Genomic DNA, 24,343 nt, shown 5'->3' on the forward strand with positions numbered 1-24,343 from the left:
AGGTATTCCAGTTATGCATGCATTATATCTTTTTAAATTGTCTGACAATTCTTGGATCTCTTGGATATTATTTTATATTTTTTTCTCTCTACATTTCAGTTAGGGAATTTTCTATTGATTATCTCAAGTTAATTGATTCTTTTTTCACCTGTTTCCATTATGCTAATGAGCCCATCAAAGGCACTCTTAAATTTTGTTACAGTGGTTTTGACTCATAGCATTTTATTTTTATTTTTTACTATATTCTCTCTCTGCTTACATTCTACAACTCTTTTTGAATGCTGTCTGGTTCTTCAACTAGAGTCTTTAACATATGAATAAAAGTTCTTCAACTTCCCTGTCTGATAATTCTAACATGTGTCATGTCTGAGTCTGCCTGCTTTTTCTCTTCAGGCTATTTTTTCTTGCCTCTTCATATGCCTTGTGATTTTTTTGTTGAAATCTGGCATGACATATTGGGTAATATTAACTGAGAAAACAGGCTTTTAGTGTGAAGTTTTATGTTACCCCGACTAGGAGGTGACTGTGTTTCATGCTTGTTGTAGCTATAAGTACCAAACTCTTCAAATTCCTTCTTTGCTTGCCATTGTCCCTCGGCCTTCCCCGGTGACTCCTCGTCAGAGACGTCTACTTCTTACAGTTCTTTCAGCTGGAATCCACTGCTGGCAGGGTGGTAAAGAGTGTAGTGGGGAGGCACACGCAGTGATCTTTGGTAAGTCTTGCTCTTTCAGTGGGCCTGTGCTCCTGATGTGTGGCCTTCATGAGTGTGTCTTGGCAGTCCTTTTTCTCCCTTAGGTGAGAGAGGAGGGCCGTGGTGCCTGGAGTCAGGTAGATGCCTCCCTTAGGTGGGCTGATGCTCTGGCTGTCTTCCCACGGGAAGTAGGCCTTCACTGTGGTGAAAGCTCTGGGTGCTTTTCACCATGTTACTCTTCTAGAGTTACCCTGCTAGAGTCTAGATGCAACCCTTTTATGGCCTTCTCCATGTTTGAGAATATTTTGCTATATTTTATGCAGCATTTCTAAGTGTTTTGTGGAAAGAGGTCTTCAGATAGTCTTGTCCATAATCATGCTAGAAGTGGAAGTCCTTCAATCTGTTGTTCAATGAGTCTGTATTGACTGTATGCTGTGTGCCAGATCATAAGAATAAAATAGTAAATAATTTAGACTCAGATCTTGTTTTTCCAAAATTCACGGTCTTATGGACAAAATAGTTATCATACAAGGAATTACAATAATATGACTGTAGTATATATGATGCACTGGAAAAAGTTGGTGTTTACTAGGGAAATGCCTCTCTGTGCTATAGATCCTCCATTCTTTGATGGAATTCTCCTCTTATTCCAAGTCCTTTATTTCTTTATCCCATGTCATCTTTACTCTGCTCTATGAGCTCAGACATTTCAAGTTTTCTCAGTCTCTTGACAGACATCTTCCATCTTCCACATTCTACCTCCTATTCATCATAGCCTCAGTCCCTTTCATACATATATATAAGACTTTTTGGTTAATTAAAAAATAACTTCATGGTTGGTGTACATGGTGTGTGTGGGGTCACAGGGAAGACAGTGTAGCTCAGAGAAGACAAGTAGTAACTCTGCAGCATCTTACTACAGTGATGGATAGGACTGCAATGGGGTATTGGGGGGACTCAATAATAAGGGTGAAATGTAGTAACCACGTTGTTTTTCTTATGAAACGTTCATAAGAGTGTATATCAATGATACCTTATATAAATAAATAAATAAATTTCATGGGAAACCTGGATATCCCCATGAAACGGAATGAGGTTGGACTCTTACCTTACACAGCATACATGAATTAAACACCAAAAACAAAGGAACAAGAACAAAAACAGACAAATGGGGCTATATGAAGCTTTTAAACTTCTGCACATAAGGGAAACAATCAGCTGAGTGAAAAGGCAACCGATGAAGTGGGAGAAAATCATATATCTGATAAGTTTTTAACTCTCCAGAATATACAAAGAATTCCTACAACTCAACAATAACAACAACAACAAAAAACCAAATAGCTCAATTATAAAATTAGCAAAGAACACAAATAGGTATTTCTTCAAAGAAAATATGCAAATTGCCAACAAGCACATGAAGACGGCCAGTGTCCCTGACCATCAGGGACATGCAGGCGAAACCACAGTGACAGCCAAGATGACCCCTGCCAGAAAAACAGAACATAAGAAGGTTTGCTGAGGGTGCAGAGAAATTAGAACCCTTCTACACTGTTGGTGGCCTTGTAAAATGGTACAGCCACCATGGTGAACAGACTGGAGGTGGAGATTTCTCAAAAAAACTGAAAATTGAATTATCATAAGATCCAGCAATTCCACTTCTGGATATACACCCACAAGAAATGAAAGGAGGATCTTGAAGGGGTATTTGCACACGTTTGTTGCTGTACTATTCACAATAGCCAAGAGATAAAAGCAATCAAAGTGTCCATCAGTAGATGAACGGGTAAACATACATACCAAGAAATATTATTCAGTCTTTAAAAAAAGACAAATCTTATCAATGTAACAAGACGGGTGAATCTTGAAGAATAGTATGCTAAGTGAAATAACTAAATCACAAAAAGGCAGACTGTATGATTCCACTTATATGAAGTGCCTAAACTATTAAAAGTCCTAGAAACAGAAGGTAGAATGCTGGTTGCAGGGCTGGAAGGAGGGCTGGGGGGGTTGTTCAGTGAGTAAGAGTTTCTGTTCTGAAAGACAAAAAAGTTCTAGAGATCTGTTCACAACAACGTGCGTATAGTTAACAATACTACACATTAAAAATGTACATAAAAATGGTTAAGATGGTAAAAAATATGCTTTGCAAACTACTTAATTCCTTTAGAATTAGTTTCCTATTTTTTTACTATTTGCTGACACATATTTGTTTCTATTAATATGTTTAATAGTGAAGTGCATACTTTTGTATAAATGATAAGCTTATATTATAATAGAAAATCATGAATTTATAGATAGAGCAGATTTCTAAAGGAATAAAGTTTATAAAATGTACTTTTTTTTACCATCATACTAGTGAGAAAATATAAATATCTGTACCACAAATATATTCTAAAATACTACACCATAAAAACTATACTATATTTTGCATCTATCTCAGCAAATCTCCTGACAACTGAGCTGATTTACATATCAAAGAGATCTTTTTACAATAAATTCAGATATACTCACACAAAAAGTTCAGCATTAAGAGCATGGCTCTTTTATCCAGAAAATTGCTCTGTTTTTCAGCCTCCCTTTAATTATAGGAAATTATATTCTTTCCATTTTCTTGAGTTTTACTAAATTAGCATGTGAAGTGCTAATTGAAGCCAACTAAAAGCTCTGGTTCCAGTTCATCAAATTTAATTTTAATTATGAGCAGTTAATCAAAATAAGGCCCTGGGGAGAAAGGCTCAAGCAGCTGGGATTATTGGGTGAGAAAACAGAAGCCTTGGGAAGGTGTGTAAATGGACGGTGACCGTGAGAAATACGACAGAGCCTCCGGGCGGAGCAGCGGGCCTGGGCCAGAGCCTCGGGGGTTTTAAGGTAGATTTAGAAATGAATTATAAAATGAATGTATTGGTTATGAATTCAGTTTAATATTTTATTATTCATCTTCACAAGAACCCTGCAAAATGAGTGTTTTTAATCTCATAGAGGCTGAGAGAAGCTGAGGAACTTCCTGAGATCACACAGCGACTCCGTAACACAGTGGAGAGCTTTGTCCAGATTGCCTGGTTCCAAGGCCTAAGGTTAGTGGTCTTCACCAAACCCCCCCATCCCCTTGTTCTTCCCCAAAGCCATGGAATGGACTAATAGCCTTTCCCAAGGAGCCAGACAGACGATGCTCACAGATGTGGGTCCGCGGCAGCCTCCCCGGGAACCTCAGCACAGTCCACGTGGTCCTGGAGAGCTGATAGGTGGGGGCAGCAGACACACCCCCAACTTCTACACCCACCCCTCTTCATGCCCTTTCGGGAAATACTGGTGGATGTTTCCATGGGTAATTGAAACTGTCAGAATTGCAGAAGGAAAAGAATGAAAATCATACTTCATACAGTTTCTGATCTCTTCATAAGGCACAATGATCAGTTCCAATATAATGATGAATGAGTGGGAACACCATTTAAATTTTACACCCATTATCATATATTAGGGGTAAAATTATGGTCAACTGATTACTAGATGTAAATTAAAATAAATCAAAAGCATAGTATTTTATCTGCTATTGTATACTCAACTAGATACATATTATATTTATCTCTACTATTTAAACTGAGTGCTACAACAATTTTCAAAAACATTTATTTTATTATAGATTAAAATGGTTATTTTATACTTAAAGGCAAAAATGTATTTCAACTGCATAGTAAAATAGAACCATGGCCTTTTCCAGCATCACCATCAAGGCAGACACAAGAATTGAGGCTCGTTGTTGTCTCAGCTGAATTATGAAGGTCTGTAAAACATCAGTGGCTTGAGGTAGGCATCAATTTTATCCCAAGGGTGACTTCCGCCCCCAAGGCTTCCAGTTGTCAAAAACACATTTGTGATTTCATTTGCTGCTGGGTTATTTCACACTTCGGGATATATTGCAAAGAATACGAGGCAGTCTTTGAATGCCAGATGCCTCTCTTTCCTCTTCTGAGAATCTCTTGATAATACTGTGCTGCAGCATTTGGGGCAAATACCTACCTTTTCTGAGTATTTACATCCATGACACTGGACCCTGTTGGTGTGCAAACATTTCCTTTGGGAAGCTTGGCAGTGAGGAGGGGATTGGTATTACTCACGGCGTCTGGCTCACTCGAGGCATCTTACATCCTTGAACCCAATTCTCTTTTTTCCCTGTGATACCTTCCTCTCCACAGCAGTTGAGTATTTCCTGGGTTTTGGTAGTATATACTAAAGAATAAATGTCAGAGTGACCTGTTTCTTTTAGCAAGTGACACGGCTTCCTAAATTTCACAGTGAAAATAGGTTGTCTGTAGCAAATGAAGGTTTTGTTTTGTTTTGTTTTATCAAGATATAGTTGGGCTGTATAAGTCGGAAAGTGGTTGTTCCTCCTATTAGCTTTACAGGGCAGAGATTACTTCTGGGGCAGAAAATGTGCTCTGCCTGAGAAGTATATGAAAGGAGTTCTATGCTTTCCTGCAGGTCAAGGGAAATGTGGCCCAGGCATGTGGCTGCTGCCAGGAAGCCATTTCAATGCCAGTAAGAAGCGTGACATTAGTTGTTCAGCTATACATCCACTCAACAAAGATCTGCTGAGAGCCTCTCGTCTGTCTCTCAGGTATTGGGATTTAGTAGCAAACCAAACAGGGAAGGTTGCTTCCTGAATGGAGAACTCATCCTGAAGGGGAGAGTAGACAGAGCAGCATAGAAAAGCAATGCAGATAATTCTAGCATGACAGAGAAAATACAACAAAACAGTGATCTCTGTGCAGGGGGAGTGGGGAAAGCCTCTCTGAGGGGGTGCCTTATAAATGACTGAGTCCTGGCTCACAGGGAGCTCAGGAAAAGCCTGGGACCGTGGTGCACCACCGGCAGAGGCCTGGCGTCAGAAATGAACCTGAGATGAGCCACAACAGCAAGAAGATGGAAGCTCCAGGGCAGCAAAGAAGGGACCACGTGTAGGAAATGGACAGTGTCCATTCCTGATGAAGCTCTGCTTCACCACAGTGCTGAGGAATTTGGGGAGCCCATCAGGGGACATGAAGCAGGAAAGGTCACTCTACATTTTACAGGGGTCTGTTGGTGAGGAAGAGTGGGAACAGGGAGTCTAGTGTGAGATTTCTTTCCAGAGGCCATGCTAAGTTTCCGACGGTTGCTGCAAGGTGGTGAAGGGGCTCAAACACAGAGGGTGCAGAGCAATTTGTCCTGGTGCTAAAGGTAAAATGTCCTCTGAATCCTATACCCTGAAAAACCACTGCATATTCTGAGTAATTCACCTTTGGTTCACTGAGGTTGTTTAGAAAGAGACAAGAGGCAAAGACACATGTATATTTGTTCAAGTACCCAGAAGTTACTTGAGAAAGAGAGTTTGGGAGAAGGACAGATGATACAATAGTCTCAGGAAAAGCTTCAGAATTATTTCCAAGTAACTATTAACACGTGATGCATGTCCTAGTTAGTCAAACCAATAGATACTGTTTATGTACATCTACCAGTGGGAGCTGAAATCAAATCCAAATTTTACAGAGCAGACTTACAAATGCATTTTGTAATACAATTATTTTTCCATGCAAGGAAATGCCTGTCCTTATAAAACAAGCACACATTGTTTTTTCTGCTTACTTTCTCAATGATCACAAATAGATAATTCTTTTTAACTGGAAGTATTAAAATATAAAGAGAAAGGATACTTTATAGTCTGGAAAGGTTGTATCCTGTATGATTCCAATTTTATACATTCTGGAAAAGACAACACTGTAGAGACAGTGAAAAATAATCAAGGATTTCTAGGGGTTCATAAGAAGGGGAAAGCACTGAATAGGTGAAACAGGTTGCATTTTTTTTAGGGTGGTGAAACTATTCACTAGATACTGTAATGGTGGGTACGTGGCATGACACATTTGTCAAAACCCATAGAACTTTACAGAACAGGGGGTGAACCTTAATCTGGAAACTTAAAATTCATTTAGGAAGTTGGAGATCCCAGGATAGAATACAGACGACGACACAAGGCATAAATGCATTACAGATGTGCAAAACAACCTCCCCGAAGGGGATGGGAGCAAACCGTGAGCAGGGACGCAGCTGGGAAGTGGGGGGTCTGAGCCGGAGCCAAAGCAACCTTCACCAGACTGCGCTCTGCTGGGGAAGTTTGTCCCTACAATGCGAATCAGTTCTGCCCCTGCTGCATTTATATGGATTTGAACAATTAAGTAAATGTCTGAGGGATATGGTGGGAGCCTGGAGGTCCCAGGTGAGCAGGGGAAGGAGGCTGGGTGATCCACGCGGTAGCAGACTCGAGTTGGAAACCAGCAGAACTCACGTTTAGCTAATACAGATACAGGGGTTCGCGGAAGGAAATACTTGCAGATGCGTGTAAACACACAGGACAATACACGCTCATAGATTACGTGCTCTTCCTGCTGAGAGAGCCTAAAGGAAATATCCCAGGAAGTAAGTGCGTCTAGTGCCCAGATCTTGGTCTCTAATCCCATTCTTAAATTTAAAAAGCTAAGGCTCCTTGGGTAAGTAGCTGGTTGTAGGACTGGAATACGGGATATACAACATGTATATCTTGTAGTGTCAGAAAGTAGGCAAGTGCTCAGAAAAGAAGACCGACATTGGTGGAGAGATGCTAACATGACACGGGAGCAAACCGAAAGAACTCCCAAAGGCCCAAGCCGCAACAGTTTGAACAAAAAAAATAGTTTGGGATTATTTTAAAAGTATAAGATAAATTTCCAGGAATCCATAATGATATAAATGATTGAATAAATAAATAAATGGGGGAGAATGGACAAATCTCATGTGAAGAACTCCAAATAATTTACGTGTGTCCTCTGTCCTCAAGGAAGGGAGGTATAATTCCCAATGCCTTCAGCAGGGCTCTACATAGTGACTTCTTTCCACAAAATAAGAGGGAGGAGGGAACAGTAAGTGTTCAGTGGAGAAGCCTGGCTGACATTACCTGGTCAGGGGGTCAAGGTCAGCATCAGCAATGATAAATCATGTTGATAGTGTAGAACTTGACAGAATGTGATGAAGACGGCACTTTAATTCTGTCATCTTCCTCCTCCAGTGTAAATAAGAGAGAAACATCAGACAAATTCCAACAAAGCCATGGTCTACGAGAGTCTTCCTCAAAGCTGTCACGGTTATCAAAGACATGGGAAGTTTAAGAAACTGTCACAGCCAAGTGGAGCCTAAGAAGGTGACAACTAAATGGGATCCTGGAACAGAAAAAGGACACCAGGTAAAAACAAAGAAATCTGAATGAAGTGTGACCTTTGGTGAATCATGTATTAATATTAGTGTAGTAATGGTAACACAGATAGCTATATAACAAATTGTAATAAATGTATACTAATGTACAATGTTAATAGTAGGGGAAACTAAGCGTGGGGTATTTTGGAACTCTTTGTACAATCTTCTTAAATCTGTGTTCAATTCCTGTAAATCTAAGACTCTTCTAAAAATTAAACTCTGTTTAAAGAATGTTACGGGGGAAGACTTCCAGCTAGAGATGAGATGGATGCATGCATCTCTCCCTGTTCATCCCACAATGAACAGCTAATTATAGGGAAAACAATCACGAGCAGGGGCATCAGCTCGGGGCCCTGGGGATCCAGGAAGAACAGGGCTCCTTTGGTTTTCTTTTTGCCTCCACATATTCTGGAGGCAAGACAAGTCTGCAACCCAGAAATGCCAATGGGAGCAGATAAGAAAAATCTTGAAGACTTCTTTTCAGCTGCAGGACTGAGAAAGGGCCAATCTAATAAGAAAGTAACCTTTTTGACAATAGCCATTCTTCTCCAGTCAAACCCAACAGAAATAGAATGTGGCCTCTCACTGCTCTCAGCAAGTCTCAGTGGGAAACCAAGCACGCCATGCTGCTCAGCAAGAATGAGGTACCCCTCCCATCAGCGCCTAGGGGGTGGGGCCTGATTGCAACCTGCCCGGGTGAAGGTAGCAGGGTACTCTTGCCCTCCCCATGGCACTGCAGAGGCCAAGGGGGTATGCATGTCCACCCTGGCGGTAATGAAGCACCACAACCCTTCCCAGCCTGAGTGGTGTAAGTGAGACAGTGCAGACCAGGATTTCCACCCTCACCCTGTGATAATGAGGCACCTGTTCTCCACCCAGTGATAGTCCTAGAGGCCAAGCAGGAGCTTAGGTTTCCAAACCTGCTTGACAGTCAGCAGGCACCCCCACTCCTCTGCATGGTGGTAATACGCAGAATGATTGCAGTGCTAGATTTCCACCCCACCTGCTGGCAATGGGGTGGCACTGCCACTTACCCCAGCACTAAAACATGATTTAAAGAAGGCATATAAGAGCCAGAGTTTCATAACAACCAAACACCAATGATACAATAAAAAAGTATCACTCATCACACCCAGAACCAGGACATGCCAACTTCAATTTAAAAAAGACAATTAATAGACTCCAATGAAAAGATGTCAGAATTGTCTGACAAGGATGAGAAACTAAAAAATGCTGGAAACAAGTAAAAATAGAAAGATTTAGCAAGCAATAGAAGATGGAAGAACCAGAAGGAAATTTTAAAGTTGAGAAATGCAGACATCTAATTAAAAATTGTCTAGATGGGCTCAGTAGCAGAATGGCCCTGACAGAGGAAAGCATGACTACACATCCAGACAGAACAAATGAAACGGAATAAAGCAGACAGCAAAGGGAAACAGAGGGAGCTTAATAACCATGAGAATGAGGACAAGTCCTCACAACTGGAGGGGAGCAGCTAAAACAGCCGTGAGAGTGAAATGCGAGCACTGAATCCTAGTGGCCCGAAATCAACTACCTAAGATTTAACAGTAAGAAACTAGAAAAAGAACAGAAAAGTCAATCTAGAGCAAGCAGGTTAAAATAAATAAAATAGGGCAGAAATAAATGAAATTGAAAGCAGATAGGAAAAAAAGAAACAAATAGTGTTTTTTTAAAACACTTGAATTGAAAAATCTCTATTATGATTTATGAAGGAAAAAAGGGACAGGAGACATAGATTACGAAATCTGGAATGAAAAGAGACTATGACTCTAGACCTCACAGACATCAAAAGGGAATAAGTAAGGGAATACTGCAACACTGTGCACATAAAATTCTGTAACTTTAGACAAAATGGCCCAATTCTTTGAAAAGCATGAAGTACTGAAATTCACCAAATCTGAAATAATTAGAAAACTATTAATGAAATTAAACTCATACTTGAAAAAACTCCCCAAAATAAATCTCCAGGGTCAAGAATTGTACCCAACATTTAAGAACTAAAAACAATTTTACACATTGTCTTCCAGAAAATATAAATGAGAAAGTACTTCCCAGTTCATTCTATGAAGTTAGTTTTGCACTCTAACAAAACTAGACAAAGACACTTCAAAAAAGAAAACTAAACACTACGTGTCATGAATACTGACACAGGTTTTTAAAAATGCAAATCCAATTAATTAATATACAAAACTATACACCATGACCAAAGTGATCTATTCCAGTGATGCAGGCTGTTTCCATTCTCAAATATCAATAAATGTATTTCATCATGTTTTTAAAAAATCATATAAACATGTCAACTGGTACAGAAAAAGAATTTGATAAAATTCAACAATGACTCGTGATGAATAAGCTCAGCAAAAATGGATAAATAGAAACTTCCTCAATCTTGTAAAGAGTGTCTATATAAGACCTATGGTTAACTTATTATTGTATGGTGAAGACTTCTTTCCCCCCTAAAATCAAGAACAAGGCAAGATGTCCACTCTCGGCACAGCTTTTTAGTATAGAACTGCAAATTTTAACCAGTTCAATTAAGTGAGAAACTAAAGTAAACTTGAGGTGCATCAGAAAGAAAGGAAGAACTGTCACTATTTGCAGAAGATTCGGTCTACGTGATGCACACCCCCAAGGAATCATCATAAAACTCCTTAGGGTTAATATGTGAGCTCGTCAGTGTCATGAGATATAAACACAGCATGCAAAAATGATCACATTTCTATATACTCTCAATGAACATGTGGAAACCAAATTAAAATCATATTTGTACGTGCTCAAAGAAATGAAATATTTGTGTACAACAATGTATGCCAAAATTACAAAACACTGATGAAAGCAATCAAAGGTAGTCTCAGTGAATGGAGAGATATTCCCTGTTAATGGATTACAAGTATAAACATAGTAAAATTATCAATTCTCCTCAAATTGATATATAGGATTAAGCAAGTCCTCCCAAAATCACAGTAAATTTTCTGTAGAAATAAATAAGCATATTGTTAAATTTATACGGGAAGGCAAGAGAACTGAAATCTCTGAACTGATTTTGAAAAGTAAGAAAGAAGTAGAAGGCATCACGTGCCCCAGTTATAACCCTCACTACAGCTGCAGTAATCAAATCTGTAAGGAAGCGGCTGGAGAACCGAGAAACAGATGCACACGGTGTGGCCACGGTGTGGCCAGATGAACAGATGCACACGGTGTGGCCAGATGATTTATGACAAGGGGAAAAAGCTAGTCATTAATGGATTAATAGCAAATCTACTAAAACACTGAAATGTACATGTTAAATGGGTGAAGTCCATGTTATGTGAGTGAATAAAAGAAACAGAGGGTTTCCTTTGTTTTCATCAAATGGGTCCTAACGTTAAAAGAACTGAAGGTGCATTAGTGAGTCGCTGAGTCAGATGTGGACAGTCTTGATTTTCTGAGAAACAAGGAAGAGGAAAATGAGACAATTTAACGTCCATGTGTCTTCTGTTTACTTCATTTTTAAAGGCAAGCTGTGCATTTCTAAAGAATATGGTCAGCTCTTAATTATTTCATGGTTTATTCCCTCTGGGGGTTATTTCTCTGCCTGCATTGTCTCAATTGTATAGTAAAGGAATTATACCAGAGGATGGGCAGTAGACCATGAAAATCAAATAAATTAATCTGACTTTGAACTGTTGTCACAAAAAGTTCAATAATAGAAGCATAAGTTGGCTTATATTTGGGATAAATTCAGACTTTTCCACTCTTGCAAGCTTTAGCTGCTGTCAGAGAGGATATACAGTCCCATTTGCCATTTGGGGTTTTGCCTTGTGACCAGTTAAAACACAAATTCCCCAGGATCAGAGAGACCATGAAATAAAAACATTCATCCCATGCTAATTGTGCTGAGTCCCGGGGCTTTTCCTACTTTTCCCTCTAAATATAGGGACTTATGGATTAAGATATTGGCGTGTCAGAAAAGCCCAACCCAAGTTACTAAAAAAGATCTGTGGAAGCACACTTATTGAAACCTTCACAGTTGCACTCAAAGAAGGAAAACTAGGAACCATAGGCCACAACCTGTAGCCAAAAATAGAAATAAAGGATTGAAGAATACCCCTCCATGTTCTCCCTGGGAAGCCAAACTGTCTTTCTTGCTGGCTTGGTAAAAGCACAGACACACTGGTCTCACTGTACAAAGACATCATATTCCTGAATTTCAACTTCTATTAAAAGAATATTTTCATGAGACTATGTATGTCCTGCTAATGCTCTCATGTTCAGGGGAGAAAGGTGGTAAGAAACTGAAGTCAGAGGGTAAAACAGGTACCAATTTGGTATAAACTATGAAAGAAAGCATTAACTGAAAAGCAACAAGATGGCCACCTGAGCAGGTGCATTCACCTTCCTGTCCACTCTGAGGCTCATGGGAAAGATAGGAAATAGCCAAGACAGGTAGTCGACTCATAACAACAACTTGGAGAAATGTTTTCAAAATTAGCAGCAGCATTTTGAGGAATTTTTAAAACATGGGAAGGACTACAAACCAGACATAATAAAAACATTAATGAAAACATGTTAACAGAGGGCATGTGCAGCCTATCAGTTTTATCAATGAAGCTCAGGAAAGCTCCAAATAAAAGTTACCAATATCATGTGGGAAATACCACTTTCAACAAATGATACTGGAAGAGTTGAACACATCCATAAAAAAGCATGTATCTTTATTTTATATCATATATAAAAATGAACTACCCCGAGTAGCCAAAGCAATCCTGAAAAGGAAGAATAAAGCTGGGGGGATTACGCTCCCCAACTTCAAGCTCTACTACAAAGCCATAGTTATCAAGACAATTTGGTACTGGCACAAGAACAGACCCACAGACCAGTGGAATAAAATAGAGAGCCCTGATATAAACCCAAACATATATGGTCTATTAATATATGATAAAGGAGCCATGGACATACAATGGGGAAATGACAGCCTCTTCAACAGCTGGTGTTGGCAAACTGGACAGTTACATGCAAGAGAATGAAACTGGATCATTGTCTAACCCCATATACAAAAGTAAACTCAAAATGGGTCAGAGACTTGAATGTATGTCATGAAACCATAAAACTTTTAAAAGACAACATAGGCAAAAATCTCCTGAATATAAGCATTAGCAAATTCTTCCTGAACACATCTCCTTGAGCAAGGGAAACAAGAGCAAAAATGAACACATGGGACTACATCAAACTAAAAAGCTTCTGTACAGCAAAGGACACCATCAACAGAACAAAAAGACATTCTACAGTATATATTTATAAATGACATATCTGACAAGGGGTTAGCATTCAAAATATATAAAGAACTCATATACCTCAACACCCAAAAAGCAAATAAACCTATTAAAAAATGGGCAGAGGAGCTGAAGACACAATTCTCCAAAGAAGAAATCCAGATGGCCAACCGACACATGAAAAGATGTTCCACATCACTAATCATCAGGGAAATGCAAATTGAAACCACAGTGAGATTATCATCTCACACCAATAAGGATGGCCAGTGTTGAAAAGACTAAGAACAACAAATGCTGGTGAGGATGTGGAGAAAGGGGAACCCTCCTACACTGCTGGTGAGAATGTAAGCTAGTTCAACCACTGTGGAAAGCAATATAGAGGTTCCTCAAAAAACTAAAAATAGAAATACCATTTGACCCAGGAATCCCACTCCTTGGAATTTACCCAAAGAATACAAGTTCTCAGATTCAAAGACATATGCACCCCTATGTTTATCACAGCACTATTTACAGTAGCCAAGATATGGAAGCAACCTAAGTGTCCATCAGTAGATGAATGGATAAAGAAGAAGTGGTACATATACACAATGGAATACTATTCAGCCATAAGAAGAAAACAAATCCTACCATTTGCAACAACATGGATGGAGCTGGAGTGAAATAAGCCAGGTGGAGAAAGACAAGTGCCAAATGATTTCCCTCATTTGTGGAGTATAACAGTGAAGCAAAACTGAAGGAACAAAATAGCAGCAGACTCACAGACTCCAAAAAGAGACTAGTGGTTACCAAAGGGGAGGGCTGTGGGAGGGCAGGTGGGGAGGGAGGGAGAAGTGGATTGAGGGGTATTATGTTTAGTACACATGGTGTGCTGGGGGTCACGGGGAAAACAGCGTAGCACAGAGAAGGCAAACAGTGAATCTGTGGCATCTTAGTACACTGATGGACAGTGACTGCACTGGGGTATGGGTGGGGACTTGATAATATGGGTGAATGTAGTAACCACATTGATTTTCATGTGAAACCTTCATAAGAGTGCATATCAATAATACCTTAATAAAAATAATAATTTCTGCATCACAGGGTTGTTGGGGGCATGGATAAAAAAAAAACCAAAAATGGATAACAGACATAAATATGAATGGTAATGCTTTAAAACTTTCAGAGAAAACAGAGTACAAAGCTTTATGCTGTTATGTTAGGCAACTATTTTTCAGCTATGACACCAAAAAATAATTCATAAAAGTGAAAATAGTCAACTTCCCTTCATTGAAATTAATAACATTTATATTTAAAGATATGGTTAAAAGATCTGAATACAAGCTCCAGACTGGAAACAAATATGTGAAAATCACATATCTGATAAAAGATTCATATCCAAAATACATAAAGAACTCTTTCAACTTAGCAATAACAAAGAAAACAATTTTTAATATTGGGCAAAAGATCTGACCACACCCTTCACCTGAAAAGGTAAGTGGATGGCAAATAAACAGGTAGAAAATGTTCAGTGGCATTTGTCATTAGGAAAACACATATTAATACCTCAATGAGATATCATTACTCAGTTATTAGAAAGGTAAAAATCCAAAAGAGAAACCAGTGATATTAAATGTTGGCAAGAATGAAGAGCAATAGGACCTCTTGCTCCTTGCTTGGGGGAATATAAAGTGACTCAGTGACTTTAGAAGACAGTTTGGAATTTTTTACAACATTAAATATATATTTACCATACAACCCAGCAATTGAACTCCTAGGTATTTGCTCAAGCAAACTGAAAACTGAAATTAGTACCAAACTCTGCACTTGAATGTTTGTATTATAGCAGCTTTATTTGTAATTACTAAATATTGTGAGGTGGGGAAACAAAAGAAGATGTCCTTCAGTGGGGGAATGGATAAAACAAAGTGTGGGACCTGTGATCAAAAAGACTGAGGTATTGATTGATGAAACAACACGCATGAATCTTTACATGCATTTTGTTAAGTGAACGAAGGCAGCCACAGAAGTCCATATACTGTGATTGCATTCATAACATTTAGGAAAAGGAAAAACTAGAGGATGGAAAATGTATTATTTATTGCTATCGGTTGGGGGAGCAGAGGATGACTGACTGCAAAGGGATTGATTTACTCAAAAAAGTGACCATTAAAGTACATGAACTGGAAAATCCACCAGATACTCTGGGACACGAGGATGGAAATCAGACTGTGACAAATGAATCAACCAATTAATCGAAAGGAGAGGGGAAAGGAAACTTTTGGAAAATAGTGTTTTTACTGGAAATTTATGCTAAAGACAGAAAGAACTGTACATAAATAATACACTCTACTTGGTAAATATTATTTAATTGAAATGAAAAGGACCAGACAAGCTAAAACAATCTTGAAAATGAACAAATTTGGAGGCCCACCTTTTCTAATCTCAAAAGTTCCTGGGAAGTTATACCCCAAAAGACTGTGGTACTAGCCCAAGGACTGGTATAGAACAAGGGAGTAGAATTGTTATGGGCTGGGGTCATTGTCCTCCGTTCTCGTCCCCCTGCAACAAACTGAGAGGCAGACACAATAGCGAAGCAGAGGGGAAGTCTTGCTTGAATACACTCGCGGGGTAGAGCAGGCCAGAGGCAGGGTAGACACGGGCCGCCATCTGCTATGCGGGAGGGAGGCCTTTGTAATAATACATAAGGAGGCCTATATATTAATCCAGGTAGGAGTTGCCTCTTTGCTTGACAAGGTGGGGTTATTTGATTGATGTGTCCACCTCTCAGTGTACGTGTCCTTTCCTATGATGAGGCACGGTGTTTTGGGCAGCCCTTAGTTTTGTTCGATTGTGCCCACGTTGGGATCAGGTTGGGACCAGTTTGGCTTGGTCCTGATTGGCAAAGAAGTTACCTCCCCGTAAAGCCTCTGTTGCCTTCATGTAGGACCCCTTACCTGGGCAGGCTGGGCAGTTTTTCCTTGAATTTATCTTCCCTTCCCCCAGCTGCTCATGTCTATCTTTCTACCCAACAGAACTAAGAACTCACATATCTGTGACCAATTAATTTTTGCAAAGGTGGTGAGACCATTTAATGGGGATAGAATAGTCTTTTCATTAAATGGCAACTGTATATTCACATGCAAAAATTGAAATTGGGCCTCACCTCACACTATATATAAAGAGTAACTTAAGTGTAAGCTAAACTATACAACTGTTCGAAGGAAACAGATGTAAGTTTTTGTGATCTTAGGTTAGGAAAAATTTCATATTTACAACACCAAAAGAACTCACACAAAAATAAAATTAATTCTTTTTCAGCAAAATTATTATTACTGTTATTTTTTGTTCAAAGACATTAAGGAAATGAAAAGGTAATCAACAGACTGGGGGAACATATTGCAAATCATAGCTTATAAAAAGCTCATATCTAAAATACATAAAGAACTCTTAAAATATTTTAAGAAGAATTAAAAGGACCAAATAACAGGGGCAAACGATTTGAAAAGACATTTCAGTGAAGAATAAAAACTTCCTAAAAGCACATGAAGAGATATTCAGCATCATTAGTCATTAAGGAAAGTCAGATTAAACCCCACTGAGTGCAACCCAGAACCTTTAGAATGACTGTAATAAAAAAGACAAGACAGGACAGAGCATTGGCAAGGACATGGTAAGAATGGAATTCACATACACTGCTAGTACAAATGGAAAATGGAACTGTTTGGCAGTTTCTTAAAAGGTTAAGCATAAATTAACAATGTAAACCAGTGAGTCCATTTCTAGGACTCTACACACAAGAAATAAATGTATAGATTCACAAAAAGACTGGTCTATGAATGCTCATAGCAACAGTATTCCAGTTCTTCACCAGAAAAAAAAAAACAACTCAAATATCTACCAACAGTTAAGTGGATAAACAAACATGCTACATTGATATGATGGAATACTGTTCAGCAAAATAAATAAATAAATAAAATACTCATATATGCTAAAACATGGAAAAAAACCTCAAAACATTATGCCAAATAAAAGAAGTCAGACATAAAACATGACCCATTGAGCTTTCCTTCATCTAGGGTGACTGGACTTCCCCTGTATTCCTGAAGGATATTTTCACTGAAAATAGAAACCAGACTTAAGAAGTTTTCCTCAGCACGTGGAAAATCCCGTGCTTCTTGCTGCTGGCCTCCCCAGTCTTGATGAGAATGAGTAATCTTTTGATTGCTTTTCCCTATCTGTAATTGATTTCTCTCCACCTTCTTTTAAAGAAATTCTATTTGTCTTTAATTTTCAGAGGCTCGATTATGCTATGTCCTGATGTGCATTCTTTGAATTTATACTGTTTATGATTTGTTCAGTTTCTTGAATCTATAGGTTTATGTCTTTTGCCAAATTTGGGGAGAATTTTCAGCTCTTACTTGTTTGAATACTTTCCAGCTCCATCCCGTTTTCTTTTCCTTCTGGGGAATTTGTGACATGAATGTTAGATCTTCTGTTATTGTTCCTTATTGAGGCTCTGCTCAATTTTTTTCCATTTGTTTCCTCTGTTATTCAGATTGGGTAGTTTCTACTGTTTTATCTTCAAGTTCACTATTTATTTCCTCTGTCCACTACCTTTTCATTGTGAGTCCATCCTTTGAGTTTTTATTTTGGCTGTTGTATATTCTGAAGCTCTAAAATTTCCACTTGATTCTTCTGATTCCTTTGTTTCAGTTGTGCTCATAGCTGCTCATTAAAAGGTTTTGATGATGGAGGCTTTAAAACCCTTGTCGGATCATTCAGCGCCCGTGTCATCATGTGGATGGTGTCTGTTGATTATTTTTCTTGTTAGTTTGAGATCTTCCTGGGTTTTTGTATAAAAGGTGATTTTCTCAAACCTACTCATTTTGTATATTATGTTGAAGAATCTGGATCTTATTTAAATTTTACATTTTATCAGGCTTTCTCTGACATCACTCTGATGGGTGAGAGAATCTCACCTACTACCACCAGGCAGGATGAAAGATCAGGCTTCCACTTATCATTTGGGCAAGGCAGTGGGTACTCCTTACTTCTGGGGTGTGTGGGAGGTCAGGCCTCCCACAGGCTCTGCTGACCTATCCTGGCTAGGAGGCGGGAGGCCCTCACAGGACCTGGCCAGGGTGGGAGTCTGGGCTCTCCACTGGGGCTTTGCTGCTGGCATGGGGGAGAGGAAAGGGACCACGGTTTCTTCTGAACTATTTAGGTAAAACAGAGCTGTTTTTGTCTAAAAGTTGCCTGTACTGCGGCTATATTGAGCATGCTTTCTTTTGTCTGCACAAAATGTCTGTGGGTTTTCAGATTCTCCAGTGCCCAGTCTGGGATGTAGAGGCCGCTGTGTCATTTCTTGGGTCCGAATGTCCCCCGGTCACCTTTCTTCTCTCCACTTGTCTTAAGTCTGTTTATATATAACAGCCAGGCACTTTAGTTGTACTTATACGTTTGGGGAAAAGTCATCTGCTCCACCTTCCAGGAAGTGGAAGTTCATTCTGTGAATTTTAATCACGTATTACCTGTCCTCTGTCTAGCCCACTGCACTATAAACTCCATGGGAATAGGAATTCTTACTTCTTTTGGTCAGTAATGAAGGGCAGGGCCTAAAATATGCCTGGACCATGATAGATACGTGTTAATATTTGTCAAATAAATTAATCATCAGAATTTTCATTATGCAAAACTGGTTGCTGGACGATCATGCAGTAAGATCTATAGTTCTTAAGAAAATATATTTTGGCCTTCCATTTCTACCTCAAGCCCAATTATCTTTACTTGAATGTGGAACCACAAGCAAGATATTTTCCGAAAAGCAAGGACTTAACATTTCATAGCCTCAAATCTTTTGGAGGCTCAGGAAGACATAGTCAGGAGTTTGGATTTTACTGCAAGTGTGATGGCAGATACTTAAAGGGCTTTACCCAGGGAGGTCCACTTCATGTGGCACAGGTGACTCTGACTTCTTATGGAGAGCATACTGGGTTGGTCCAAGAAAGGGAGCGTGTGGAGCTGTCACAGGGTTACCAGAGTTAGCTCCAGGCAACATGAATGACACATCGGGTGCAGTGGTGGCAGTGAGGATGGGCAGGGGCGCACCAGGCCTGCAGCAGGAATGGCCGCTCAGAATCAGAGTGGCTCCCAGAGCTCCAGCTTAAATATCAGTGTGCAAAAACTGGCTTTGAGAGGAAACCAAGAGTTTAGTTTCAAATGTACTCAATTTGAAATAATCATGGTCTTTCATGTGAGGATTGCGTCAGTCTATTCAGGTTGGGTGGCTTAAATAAGAGAGGTTAATTTCTCACAGTTCAAGTAGCCAGAAGCCCAAGATAAGGTGCCGGCAGGGTGGGGTTCTGATATGCAGACCCCACTACCCCCTGGCTGGGTCCTCATGTGGCCTTTCTGCGGCGTGTGCGCAGAGAGAGTGGGAGCCATCTGGCATCTCTTCTTATAAGGACACCAATTCCATCAGACCAGGACCCCACATCCTGACCACATTTAACCTCCCTTACAGGCCCCTGTCCAAATAGGGCCACACTGTGGGGTAGGGCTCCAGGAGGCACACAAACCTGAATCCATCACACGGGTGTTAACAGACCATTAGGCACACAAAGCCAGAGCTCAGAGGAGAAAGCGGGGCTGAGTAAGTGCTAACCGTCCCTGTGCTGGAGGCCATGGGGTCAGCTAGGACACGTGCGAAGGCGATCTGGCAAAGAGCACAGAAGCTTGTCTAGGACTGAACACTGAGGACATCCAGTATTTAGAGACCAGTAGAGGAGGTGACAGCGACAAAGCTCTCCGCGATGGAGCCCCAAGGAGGACAGAGCGCCAGAGGCCTCCCGCCCATGCGCACTGTGGGCCCTGGGTCTCATCTTTGTGATCTAGGACCGCCGGGCAAAGGGTCAAGGACTGTGAAATCCCAGAGGGGATGTGTGATGGCACGGGATCCAGGGGTGCAGGTGCCACCTCTCAGCGAGCCCCCTTGGCTCAGTCCAGGCGTCACAGCTTTTGGTAAGGAAGATTTGTGATTGCTTGTGACCTGTTCTTTATTTCTTTGAAAATGTAAGATTGGGGTTTAATGCCTGTGTTCTTTTTTTATGTATATAGTCATTTTCCATGAGTCTCAGTAGCGGAGAATGGAGAAATGTCTTGACAGCATGACCTTCTCTGGGCATCAGTACCCTCAGATTAACATACTGATCACTGCACATCTTAGATGTTGATCAGTTATATCATAGATGTGTAACACATGCAAATGCTGGGAAAATACACAGTAAGCACTCAATAAACATTGGTATCAATTTGCTCTATTGTTTTGGAGGAACCCATTCTTTAACAGCTTCTTAAAGAATAGAGGCCATGGGATGGTAAATTACTTGAGCATTCTCTAAGTGTGTCTGGGCTGCTGTAACAGAATGCACAGACTGGGTGGCTTAAAAACAACAGGAATTTGTTCCTTACAATTCTGGAGGCTGGAAGTCCAAGATCAAGGCACCTGCAAATCCCATGTTGGGTGAAACCACTTCTGGTTCATAGGTTCATCTCCTTGTGCTCCCACGTGGTGGAAGGGACGAGGGGGCCTTCCGGCCTGCAAAAGCACTAATACCATCCATGGGGCTCCACCTTCATGACTTAATTATCTCCCAAGGGGCTGTACCTTCAAATTCCATCATACTGGGAATAGGGACTCCACATGCAAACTTTGGAGGGACACACTCAGTCTACATCAAGCATAATAGCACCCCACCAGTGACATATTTGGGAGTGGGTCTAAAAGCAGAGAGGACAGGGTGAAAGTCTGTTCAGGAAGCTGCTCAGATCCTCATTCCCAACTCCGAAGGGGGTCGCCGCAGCTGACAGTGGGCAATAGAACACCTTGTTTCCTAACACAAACCTCTTAATACCCATGGGGAGCAACATCTGGCCCAGGCATTCTTGGGACCTGAGCTATTTCTTAAATGTCCCTTTTGGGTATTACTAAGATATTAGAGAAACAACTCTTCTACTGTTGTTTCCTAAAACCAAGAAATATTTTAAATAGACTAAATCCCAAGACAGCCAGCTGCTGCCAGTGTGAGAAGACAATTGGGTGAAATCTGGTGAATGTATGTATATTTCTTAATCACTGTGGGCCTGTTTTGTCCTTTGTAAACTAGAAATAACAAATAACAGCAGAAATAACAAATAATATCGGATTCATGTGAGAACCAAATGCATAGAAATGAAGTAATGTGTGTGGAGGCACTTACACCTGAAAGCATCATGTGGTGGGGCTTGGAATCGAAATCTGAAAGAATTTCAGTAACACTGCAGTATATTAAGGATGTCTGCAAACTCTTGCTTTTCCTTTTGAAAGGCAGCATCTAATTTCTGTCCCTTAAATCTGGGCAGGCTCTGTGATGCGGCAAGGTGACCGGAGCAGCCACTGGAGAGAAACAAGCCTCAGGCTGCTGGCCACAGAGGAGCTCCAGACCAGGACCGGCCCCAGTGGGTCCTGCCGAGTGAGGTGGCCATCCCAAAGGGCGATCAGCATCCCCAATGACGTCGCGCTTCCTTGAGCCTTCAAGGAGCAGACAGAAGCACAGATCAGAAAAAATACTCACCTCAATAGCTTAACTTTTTAAATAATCGGTTGTACAATTTAAAAATTAAATTATTTAATTAAAACATTCAAATTTAAAATTTAAAAAATGAGAAGTTTTTAAAAATGAAAACATCCGTTTAAAAGAGAAACCTCTTGATTACAGAAGAGTCAGAGGATGGGACTCATACTGAACGGGGCCACTTCTGTCTCTGCGGGCGTGTCAGCGATGCGCACTGGGCCTCCATCAGGCTCCTGCGCTGAGGGCAGGGGCTGTGGGTCTGACCCACCAGGGGAGCCTGGACACACACTTTCACTTTCTCGGCCACAGATTTTCATCTGTAAGTTTTTCTAAGATTATGAGCCAAATATTTTTGAAATTACAAAGGAAATTTAAAATTATAAAGGAAACATAAAGCAAGTCACTTACACCTGCAGCTGTTCTTTAATAAAACTTCATAGAAGCACATTTCAATCTGGCTGCAAAGGCTGATCTGTGCATTCCTACCTTGGTGTATAGTTTTGCCTTTTCTTGGGACTTTATATACAAGTTTAGACTTGCACTGCATGCAAATAGTGGGTCAGTGACCAATTCCAGTCCTGCTTTCCAGGATAATGAAAGCTGTCATTTGTTGATGGAAGCTGGAAAAAAGATTAAGTGGGATTTTCAGGGTCCTTCTGTTCTTTACATGTGGAAGTTGACTCTAATTTAAATGCATCCTTTGTCCAGGCTTGAATGTGGCAATGGATTAGTAGGGTAATATCTGAATGTTGGGTCTGCATCTGGGACCTTTGCACTGAGCGATCTGGAACCATGTATAGAAACCACTGCGGTCATAGTGCACCCCCATAGGGCATGCTGTTCTATGCATACTATTACTTCATCTTTGGAGATGACTGAATTTTTTTTCATGGCAAAGTCATAAAAATAGCAGTGGCCTGTGGTGAAGCTGCGGGGCAGGCAGCCAAGGACCTGCCTACAGCGGGCTCCAGGGCCAGATGGCATGCGGCTTCCCAGCCCACCCCGTTTCGTTTGTGAGCTTGGAGCACAGCGCCTCACACTCCCCAGGGCTGCTCACCTGCTTCCGGATCTCAGACATAGAGGGTCAGATGCTGAGTTTCCTTTTATGGACAAGTCATGATTATAATGGGGCTGATGGAGCCCAGTGTGAAAACCAAAGGGCAGCCCTTCAGCTTTAGAGAGACTTTCTGTGCACCTGCTATGTGTGGGCAATTCACTGCTCAGATTGGAACGAGCAGCCTGGCCCCTGGTAGCCAGGAGTAGAGTTGGAAGGGGAAGAAGCAAGCGCTCAGGGCAGGTAAAAAGGCAGGGACAAGGGGCCAAGGCAATGCGTACAAGGCCCACGGGAACCTAACAGGGTCTCTGTGCGTGGCTGACTCCCTGGCCAGCCAGCTCTGACCAGAGTTGCTTTGCTGCTTCTTGAGCATCATGTCTGCCTCTCCCTCGGAGCAGCATCTGTACACTTGCTCAGCTCTGTACAGTGCCCCCCACTTGCTCGATTCCAGCAGACCTCATTGGCTTCTGATCACTGTCAGCACCTTCAGCCAAGATTGTAAGGAATGTTCCCCACGTGAGGCAGCTTACATCCCCCAATGACCAGAGAGGACCTTGGCCATGGACTGCCTGACACGTTTGTAAAACTCTGTACTATGTGCAGACCCCAACTATCTAACTGTATCTGCTCAGAAGGAGGAAACAGTGCTATTACCCAAAAGAAGAGTGTTGCCTTTTGCTTTACCAGAAAAAATAAATGTTCCACACAGCTAAGTAATTTCTCAAAATGTGCATAAAACTGGTAAAACCAATTTCCTTAACAATTTTGACTGGCTCCATTTTAATGCTAATATTAAGCCATCACATATCATTCCATTAATAGCTGAGTGAGCTTATATGTTGGAAGGATTAGATCCTTTCTTAGAACTAGTAAAAAAGTAAATATTCATTTGTTATTTTTTATTGAAGTTTTCATCTGTTAACGAAGCCTACCTTGTGCTAGCAGCAGGAGAATAGCTATAGGACTTACTTTGACAAATTTTTGTTTGAAATGCTTCACATGGTTTCATCCATATTGATTTCAACAATTATATAGTTCCTTTAAAAAACTGACAGTATTTTGAATCATTATTTCTTCTGTTTCTCCTACTCTAACATTATGCTTGAGATTCATTTCCTCTGTGTAAATATTTTAGCCCATCTTATTTCACCATGTGACATGCACAGGTGGACATCTATGCATCTCAGAGAGGACACATACACTGGTGATATTTCCTGCTGGCCTCCAGGCAATCCACCGGTGTGAGGGGGTGGGTGCCCTATGCACTCCCTCACCTATCTCTCTAGATGATTTTAATCCTGAAGAGGATAAGTGATTGCCAAACAGTAAGTTAGGAGTTCTGTTAGAAATCATGGGCATCTCTGCTGGACAAAAGTCTATGGGTCCACAGGCACCTTCACTAAATCTGGGACCTTTAGAAAATAACAAGCAGTGACAATATGACAATAGGGAATTTACATCTGCAATCTTTGGG

General features: G+C 40.6%; 1 long non-coding RNA gene across 2 annotated transcripts; it reads left to right on the forward strand.

The window, feature by feature from the left end:
* The first annotated feature begins 619 nt into the window (after nt 1–619).
* LOC118926332 (uncharacterized) lies at nt 620–23,873 on the forward strand. 2 transcript variants are annotated; one of them, XR_008996420.1, is made up of 5 exons: nt 620–712; nt 3,671–3,765; nt 4,410–4,495; nt 7,767–7,940; nt 21,604–23,873. It is a non-coding gene; the product is annotated as an uncharacterized LOC118926332 (long non-coding RNA). The 2 variants fall into 2 exon arrangements; XR_008996421.1 differs by lacking the exon at nt 620–712 and adding an exon at nt 5,171–5,905 and having other exon boundaries at nt 3,381–3,765.
* The last annotated feature ends 470 nt before the right edge of the window (nt 23,874–24,343 follow it).

Source organism: Manis pentadactyla, chromosome 3 (assembly GCF_030020395.1).
Source record: "Manis pentadactyla isolate mManPen7 chromosome 3, mManPen7.hap1, whole genome shotgun sequence".
Taxonomy (NCBI): Eukaryota; Metazoa; Chordata; class Mammalia; order Pholidota; family Manidae; genus Manis; species Manis pentadactyla.